This window comes from Emys orbicularis, chromosome 4, assembly GCF_028017835.1.
Source record: "Emys orbicularis isolate rEmyOrb1 chromosome 4, rEmyOrb1.hap1, whole genome shotgun sequence".
In the NCBI taxonomy this organism is placed as follows: domain Eukaryota; kingdom Metazoa; phylum Chordata; order Testudines; family Emydidae; genus Emys; species Emys orbicularis.
In genome coordinates, this window is record NC_088686.1 from 11778704 (window position 1) to 11787272 (window position 8569).

The following is an 8569-nucleotide window of genomic DNA, read 5'->3' on the forward strand; positions in this document are numbered from 1 at the left end:
CCATTTGAAAGCATCAGCCTCGGGTTTAATGTCAGCAAACTGGACCGAGTAAAAAAGTTTACCCGCGTAATTGCAGTTAAGAGTCGACTGTAGTTGGTTTAATCATTGTTTTCTATCTGATAAGTGCGTTTTAAAGAATGGACTCGGCCTTTTTTTTTTTAATCTGAAGGAAGCGAGCCTGCCTGGCCATATTTGAAACCCAAGCTGGCGTCTTATCTGTATAAAATTTCAATTTATTTAAAAGCCTGGTATTTAATAAACGACATGGGCCACATTTAGTTTAGGCAGCTTTCCCCCCCCCCTTCCCCCTCCCCCCGGGTTGTACTTTCTCCGTAATCATGTCTAATGAAAAAGTGGGATTTCCCCATTATTTAGAGGGGAAAAAAGTGAAAATATAATGCATCTTCATTAGGAAAATTGACTGCTGTGTTCAAGACAGTTCTTAATTGAAAAGGCAACCTATTTTAATGGTGTGGGTGAGGAGAAGATTACATACTTTATCCAAACACAAAGACAATTCATAATGAGGAGCAGCCTGCTGCCATTAACTCTAATGCAGTTGCATCAATGTCAGTGTAAGTGCCCATACCTGAGACATACAGTGAAATGCACCCCCGGTCCACTTGCCGGGCGTTAATTTCACCCTGTACCAGGGGGTGAGGACCGGCCACGTTATTTTTGGTCCAGTGATAACTGATAAAGAGCAGAAACGAGGCACTGATGCCACCGAGTTTGGTTTCGCTTTTTAATGGCAGTATAAACCAGCAAGTTGTACAAATCCAACTCGTCTCCTTGCGCATTTTAAAGGGGCTTTAATTGAGGGAACAGAACAATGCACAGCGGGGTTAGCATTTAATCGGCCGGTCGCAAACGAATCTGTGTCCCAAAGCCACAGATAAATCGTTTCTCCCAGCCCTTGCTAAAGATGAGCTTTCAACTAAACCACGCCGGAGTTTAATGCATTTGTTTGGGTTATTTTTTTGAAATCAACTTTCCTTCCATGGTTTTGCTGAAAGCTCCATTTATGCAGATCTTAGGGTTTGTTTGTTTGTTTGTTTTGTTTTGTTTTTCCAAACCAAGCTTTTCTTTTCGGGTCAAAAGATCAGTGACTCCAATGCGAAATGTCTGGCTAGAGAGAGAGAGATGGAAAGATACATTTAGAGGAGCTGGCTTTCCCTAAACGAAACAAAGTCGAGATCAATACAGCTCCAAGTCCCTCCTTCGGCAGCGAAGCTGATTTATGAATTAAAAAATAAAAGACATAAGCCAGCAGGTGTCAGTTCCCCTCCCCCACAATACATCCGCCGAGGTACCACAAACACACTTTTTATGGCTGAATTTCGAGCGTCTCTCCTACATTTTAACCATTCCTTTCCCGACACGACCCCTCCTCACTGAAGACGATTTGCACAGAAGTTTTCTGTAGGTCTTTGTAACAGTCAAGACAAAAGCTGGGGGTGGGGTGTGGGGGGGAGACACATCCTATCTCTGTCTATGGAAACCGATTTCATTTCACTGCTGCTCCGGAGTTTAGCTGGTCAGTTCTTTGTCAATTGCACCGAGCGGAGTTAGGTTGAAACAGGGGCCCGTGAGGAGGCACAGACCGGCTCCTACCACACGTGCCCTGCCCAGGTGCCCACTGAACACGAGTCGGGAGCTCGGGGCAGTGGGGGTGAGTGGTAAGATAAGGGCAAAGCTTTGCCTGGGATTTTTGTAGCCCATGATCCAGTGCCGTCTCCCCAATGGCCGTGGTCCCTCCCCACCTGCCAGTATTATCTCCGGCGGGTCCTTTAACTCGACGGGTGGGGTCACCCCTGACTTTTCTCCCTCCTGCCCCCCCCCCACGCTTCCCCACTCCAGGGGCTGCTGATGGCGATCGCTGGCTGCAAACCTGGGGGAAGGAGGTTTCCAGGCGGGCCTGTTGGACGATCTAGACGTCCCCCCCCCCCTTGCAGCAATCAGTCGCTCGCCCTAATCTGCAGGGGGTGGGGGAGAGGGAAGGGGGGAGCTGCTCGTTGCAATCCCCAAGGGGCTGGGACAGGGCCCAGGATTGCAGCGCCCCGATTAGGATTCACCCCCCAAAATAACCCTGGGAGCTTTAGCCCCCGCGCCCAGCCGGCTTTGGGGGGCTGCCCCTGGCGGGGCTGGTTGCAGGCTGGGCCCGGCTCTGCCAGTCCCTCGGCGCAGGGCTCTGAGCCCAGCCACCGAGCCCCGGCCCACGCTGCTGGCAGCTCCCGGCCCTTCCCCGGCCTCATTCCAGCGAGTCGGCTTCCCCGGAGCTGTTCTCCTCCCCCGGGCCTGTGCCCAGCCCGCGGGCCGCCAGCTGCAGGCTCAGCCCGCCTGGCGAGCCCCCGCCAGGGACAGCTGCCAGGCCGGCTCCCGCCCCAGCCCGCTGGCTGCTCAGCCCCCGAGGAGAGAGGGGAAGGGACCAGCCAGCGCCTGGACAGCTCCCGCCCTCAGACAGACAGACACAGAGTGCCCCGCCAGCTCCCGTCCTCAGACAGACAGACACAGAGTGCCCCCCACCTCCCGCCCTCAGACAGACAGACACAGAGTGCCCCCCACCTCCCGCCCTCAGACAGACAGAGAGACACAGAGTGCCTAGCCAGCTCCTGCCCTCAGACAGACAGACACAGAGTCCCCCCCACCTCCCGCCCTCAGACAGACAGACACAGAGTGCCCCCCACCTCCCGTCCTCAGACAGACAGACACAGAGTGCCCCCCACCTCCCGCCCTCAGACAGACAGACAGACATAGAGTGCCTAGCCAGCTCCTGCCCTCAGACAGACAGACACAGAGTCCCCCCCACCTCCCGCCCTCAGACAGACAGAGAGACACAGAGTGCCTAGCCAGCTCCTGCCCTCAGACAGACAGACAGAGTGCCCCACCAGCTCCTGTCCTCAGACAGACAGACACAGAGTGCCCAGCCAGCTCCCGTCCTCAGACAGACAGACACAGAGTCCCCCCCCACCTCCCGCCCTCAGACAGACAGACAGAGTGCCCCACCAGCTCCTGTCCTCAGACAGACAGACACAGAGTGCCCCGCCAGCTCCCGTCCTCAGACAGACAGACACAGAGTGCCCAGCCAGCTCCTGCCCTCAGACAGACAGACACAGAGTGCCCAGCCAGCTCCTGCCCTCAGACAGACAGACACAGAGTCCCCCCCACCTCCCGCCCTCAGACAGACAGACACAGAGTGCCCAACAGCTACTGTCCTCAGACAGACAGACACAGAGTGCCCAGCCAGCTCCTGCCCTCAGACAGACAGACAGACAGACAGTGCCCAGACAGCGACTGCCCTCAGACAGAGAATGCCCAGCCAGCTCCTGCCCTCAGACAGGTAAGTGGCCAGCCAGCTCATCTCAGACAGACAGGTAAGTTCCAAACCAGCGCCTGCCACCCTCAGACAGACATGTAAGTGCCCAGCTAGCTCCCATAAGTTCGCAGACAGGCAGGGAAGTTCCTCCCACACAGGGAGCCATGTCCCACCATTTCTCTCCCAGAGACAGACAGGGATGTGACCCTCTAATGCTCTTTCCTAGATAGACAGAAGAGTGTTCCCCGCCCTCCAATGGACAGACAGAACAAAATGGGGTCTAACCTGCGTGCGCCTTGAGGTGCTCACACAATAGGAATGTTAAATGGTGATAAAGTGCCAGCTGGTTCTCTCCCCCAGATGGACAGACAGACACGCTCTGGCCTGTTGGCTTGGAGGTTTTTCCTCCCTCTTCACTCTCCTGCAGCATATTCCTACCCAAAGCACCTTGTTTCCTTCAGATCCCTTTCCCTGCCCATCACTGGCACACTCCTCATTCCCCAGCTGATCTGCCCTGTAATCAATGCCTTTGGAATTCAAGTATGGGAGAATGTTGCTCCCTGCTAAAGCCAGAGGGACGACTTCCCCTTCTCTCCCTCACCTTAGCGTGGGGGAGTGCTGCTCCCCCTCTTCCTTGGCTGGTGAGGTGAGGTTTTACCATCAGGCAGCACAATTTGAAGTGGGAGCCATTGTGTGGTTGAAGCGTTTCTGGGGCGTCCAGCTCTCTGCCAGTAGGGAGAGAGAGATCCTTGCTAGGAATCCCCTGTCTATGTGCTCTTCTCTAAAGGAGGATCTGGATTTCATGAAAATATCACTATCTTCTGAAATGTCCTGACACCTAAAATGGCAGGAAATTGCATCAGGCATTTCAAACTTTCTCTGAAAGGCTCTTTGCATTCCTACTGTTAGCTGGTTTTACATCAAGAGCCTAGGATGAATTTCAGCATTATCAATAGACACTGGGAAGAAGCTTGTCTTGTTCCCATTTTCTTTTCTTGGCTGTGTCCTGTCACCACAAGACAATGAAGTCCCCACATAAGGTGGAGGGCATAGTCTGACCTGCTTTAACCACTGCCACTCACTCCTGGCTCTATCGCTTGGTGCAAGACAGAATCCTTGGAAAAGATTTCTCCTTCCAGAGCGGAAATACAGTTGCCTTTATGTAGCAGAAAATTCCAAACACCTCTGTTCCTCTAAACACTTCATTGTGACCATTTCTTGGTGCCCGTGGCCAAGATTTTCTAAAGTGACTAGTGATTTTGGCTGCCTCAGATGATGCGCACCCCACCTGGGATGACGTAAAGGGGCCTAAATTTCAGAAATTGCAGAGAACCCAACTTCTGAAATTCAGGCCCCTTTAAGGTTTCTCAAGCTGAGCACCCAAAACCAGGTTCCCAATATCACTAGTCACTTTCGACAACCTTGGCCATATGCGACTGAACCCATATAGCTTTTCAGTGTCCCAGGCTGAGTGCATGGGTCAGAACAATAATATATCCTCTGGGATTCTCAATTCTCGGCTTCTCACAATGTCTCGACTTGCCTATGTCATGCATCTTTCCCTCTTACTGCTTTAGAGAAAGAAGAAATGTGAAATTTAATATGCCCTGACACCACCTCGGTCAGTACCATCACTTTGGTAAAACACATAGGAAAGCAGAAACTGTGGCCAAATCTTACCCTTTGTAAGATCCATGCATTTAACCTCAACATAACTGTTCATGACCAGGGCAGTCGAGCTCATGACCTAACCTCCGTTCTTTGATTTATACACACCTGAGTTTGGGGTTTGGGCTTCGATAAGGTTTCCATATCTGCACTTTTACTGTATGCCACCGTTGTTTAATCTATACATACAATATGCACATACTATATATGTGTCTATGTTTTTGTATCTGCTATGAGCAACCCAGAATTCGTTTCCTAGTCATTTCTTTACTGCACACAATACTGACTTTCACAGAGAGGGTACTCAAATGCTTTACTGAAATGGCAGGGTTCAAACAGTTTATTCAACATATTCATTGTCAAGAAATGCAAAATATTGACTAGATGCAAAACCCCCACCGCTATATCCTAGTTAGGATGGTTACAATCACAAAATAAACGTAGCCCAGCAATACAACATATCCAGTATGTGTTATACTGCAACCCATTTTATATAAACAATTTCCATTTTGTTGTGCTCCCTCACGCTTGCTGGGAAACAGTTCAATAAAAGAAGACTGTTTAAACTTCTATATGTAACTCCTAATCGTTAGGTTAATTATATGAAGATTATTGGTTATTAAGAAAATGGAGAATGTTATCCATACCATTGGCCATACATTGCCCCGCCTTTATTATTCATGGGAGTCTTCCAGTTTGAGATGTACAAATGATTAGTGATCAAATGCAAAGCTACTTAAAATAATAATAAAAAAATGCATTGCATTATGAGCTCACAAACAAGCCCATTTTCTGGAAAAGGAGTGCAAGTTTTTCTTAGAAAGATGGGCCAATATCCCAATGAAAATGGGCTTGGTTTGGAACAGAAATATTACTGAGCAAAACTAGCCCCATTTTTCTCAAGCAAAGATGGCTTTCACCTTGAAACAAGATCATTGTCAAGTTTGCATGCTTCCGAGGCTAATATGTCTCATTTCAAATGCTGCCAAAAGAGAGGAGGTGTAAAAGCCTGCACAAAAGGAAATGGCAAATGCATGAATGCAAAATTCTGAACAACGACATTTTCACACGTCTCTACACTCAAGGTAGAAAAGGGACCTTATAAAAGTGAAGTCAAGGACTGCTCTGCTTTGGAAGGAGACTAAGCCAGAATCAAAATATCTGGCAGTGATTTGGTAATAGGACGTGGACTTCATTCTGGGTGAGAGAGCTGCCTATCGAGTTATTTCTCTGGCCTGCATCCCTGTAGTATCTTACATGTCACAAATGCTAATGAACTAAGCCTCACAGTACTCCTGTGATCAAGGGATGCACTATCCCCATTTTACAAATAAAGAGTAGAGGTATTGTCCAAGGTCCCACAGGAAGTCTGTGGGATAGCCAGGAATTGAATCCAGACCTCCTGACGCCCAGTCCACTGCCTTAAACACAAGACCCTCCTTCCTCCAGGCTCCCTTGTGTCTGCATTTTCATCCCAAAGGGAAAACTATTCACACCAGCTCATTCCAGAGATGGAATTTTGCATGCATAACAACGACCGTACATGTGTGAAAGATGAAACACCACTTACTTAGTTTGTGGACCCAGGGAGAAATGGGCAAATGGACAGCTCCACATGATGTTCCAGAGTGCTAAATTTTTCTCCGATTTAGCTGAAAGAAGTGTAAAAACTCATGTGGCTACAGATCTGAGGCAGTTCAGGAGTGTAAATTATTCATTCCAAAGTCAATTGCAACAAACACTCATCAAGCACTATTTTTGCACTCACTCCACTTATTACAGCTACTGTTAACTTCAATGGGAGTGCTGCACCTCGGACAAGGGCAGCATGGGTATGTCTACACTACATTGTTAGCCTGAGACCCGAGCTTGTTGATGCAACATTTCCAAGCCTGACCAGGAGCATCCACAGTGCACTGTACATCTGGGTTTACAATCCCTGGACCCAGTTCTCACAGCCACGCTAATGCATCCGTACTGCACTATGCCGATCTTCTGACTCAGGTCTGTGGTTTGAGCTGTGTCTACACTGCAAAATGACAGGGCTTAGACCTGAGTCACAGTGGGACTTGGGCTCTGACTTATCCCACTAGTAGGGTCCTAGGACCCAGGTCCTGAGTGCTTTCTGACCTGAGTCAGACTGATTTGTGTGTGGATGGAAGAGGGTGGGGAACTTGAGTTCAAACCTGAGTCAGAGCCCAGGGTTAGTATGCAGTTTAGACATACCCTGTGTGGGCATAATCTGAGTCATTAACCCCGTGTTTCAGATGGAGGCATACAACTGACCTATGTGCTTTTGCTAAAACCACTCACTTTTAGCCAACCCCACTGTTTGGCGAGCAGCCATTGCAAATACATGGCCCAGGAAGTCCTCACTTTTCAGAGAATGGAAGAATAGTGGTGGATCAAACATTAGGCAAGCCGGGAAGCCCTGCTCATGCACCACTCTCCTGGGCAAGAGGGGGACACAGCTGCTCTGCAGAACCTGATTTCACCCTCTTGCAAGAAGCGGTGAAGATGGGGTACTGGGGCAAGGGAGTAATAGGATGTCTCATGCCCTCTCCGCTCCCTCGCACCAGCACACAAGACAAGCCATGACCTTGCTCCACAGCCCTTGAAAATTACCCCTAACCGATTTGAAAGTCACGATTACACTTTTTTACTTTGGATTGCATCTTTTCCTAATAGATTTCCTTCCTTGCTTCCTTCCATGCACCACCATCAATTTGCCCAGGGTGAAGTCTATTGAGAACCTGATAGTGGTCATCCCAGTAGACCCAGAGGGTGCAATTTTTTGTTATGGAATTATGGCTGCCTTAATTTTAGGTCACATGCTTGTTTTGTGAATTAAGGGAGAAAGCAGGGAGTACAGCTGTTGCGGCCAGATCCAAAAGCCACTGAAACCAATGAAAATATTCTTATTGACTTCAATGGGCTTTGGATCAAGCCTTTAGTGATTATTTGTTTCCCAAATCATCCGCCAAGTATTTGCCATTGAAGAACATCTCCAAATCCACCAGATTTTGCTTTCCAAATTCTATATTTAGATTTTTCTTCATTCTTAAGGTCCTAGCAGAAGTCATCTTGCTCCCCTTCTCTCGCTCCCCTCCTAGTATTTAAAATCGTTGCTCCAAGGTCTCCATCTGTGCTGTTTAAATGGTGCAAACTCAGCATGCTAAATCCTTGGCATTCTTAAGCCACTTGGGACTGGACAGAGTTCCCAGCCTGCGTTAGTGTCCCAAAGACACAAACCTCAGCCTCAGCTTCCTCCCAAGCTGGTTGGTTTTAGGGTTTACCGTACAAGACTCAATAGCCCCTCTCTTGACATAGAGACTCTCCACCTTTTATCCTCTTGAGTTGGAGCTAATGAGACCCTCCTTGTCTGGCTGCCAAATGAGTCAGCAGAGTGGTCCCGCATCTCCATGCAGACCTCACGTCCCTTAATTGCCTCCAAGTGTGCAGGTTTTGGTTGTGTCTGTGCTAGGTTTTGTTTCGCGGGGGAGGGGAAACTCCCATTGTTGCACCGTCCCAGAGGCAGCCCCACCCCCACCGCAGTGGTTTCAACAGTGGGAGAGCTAGAGTAGT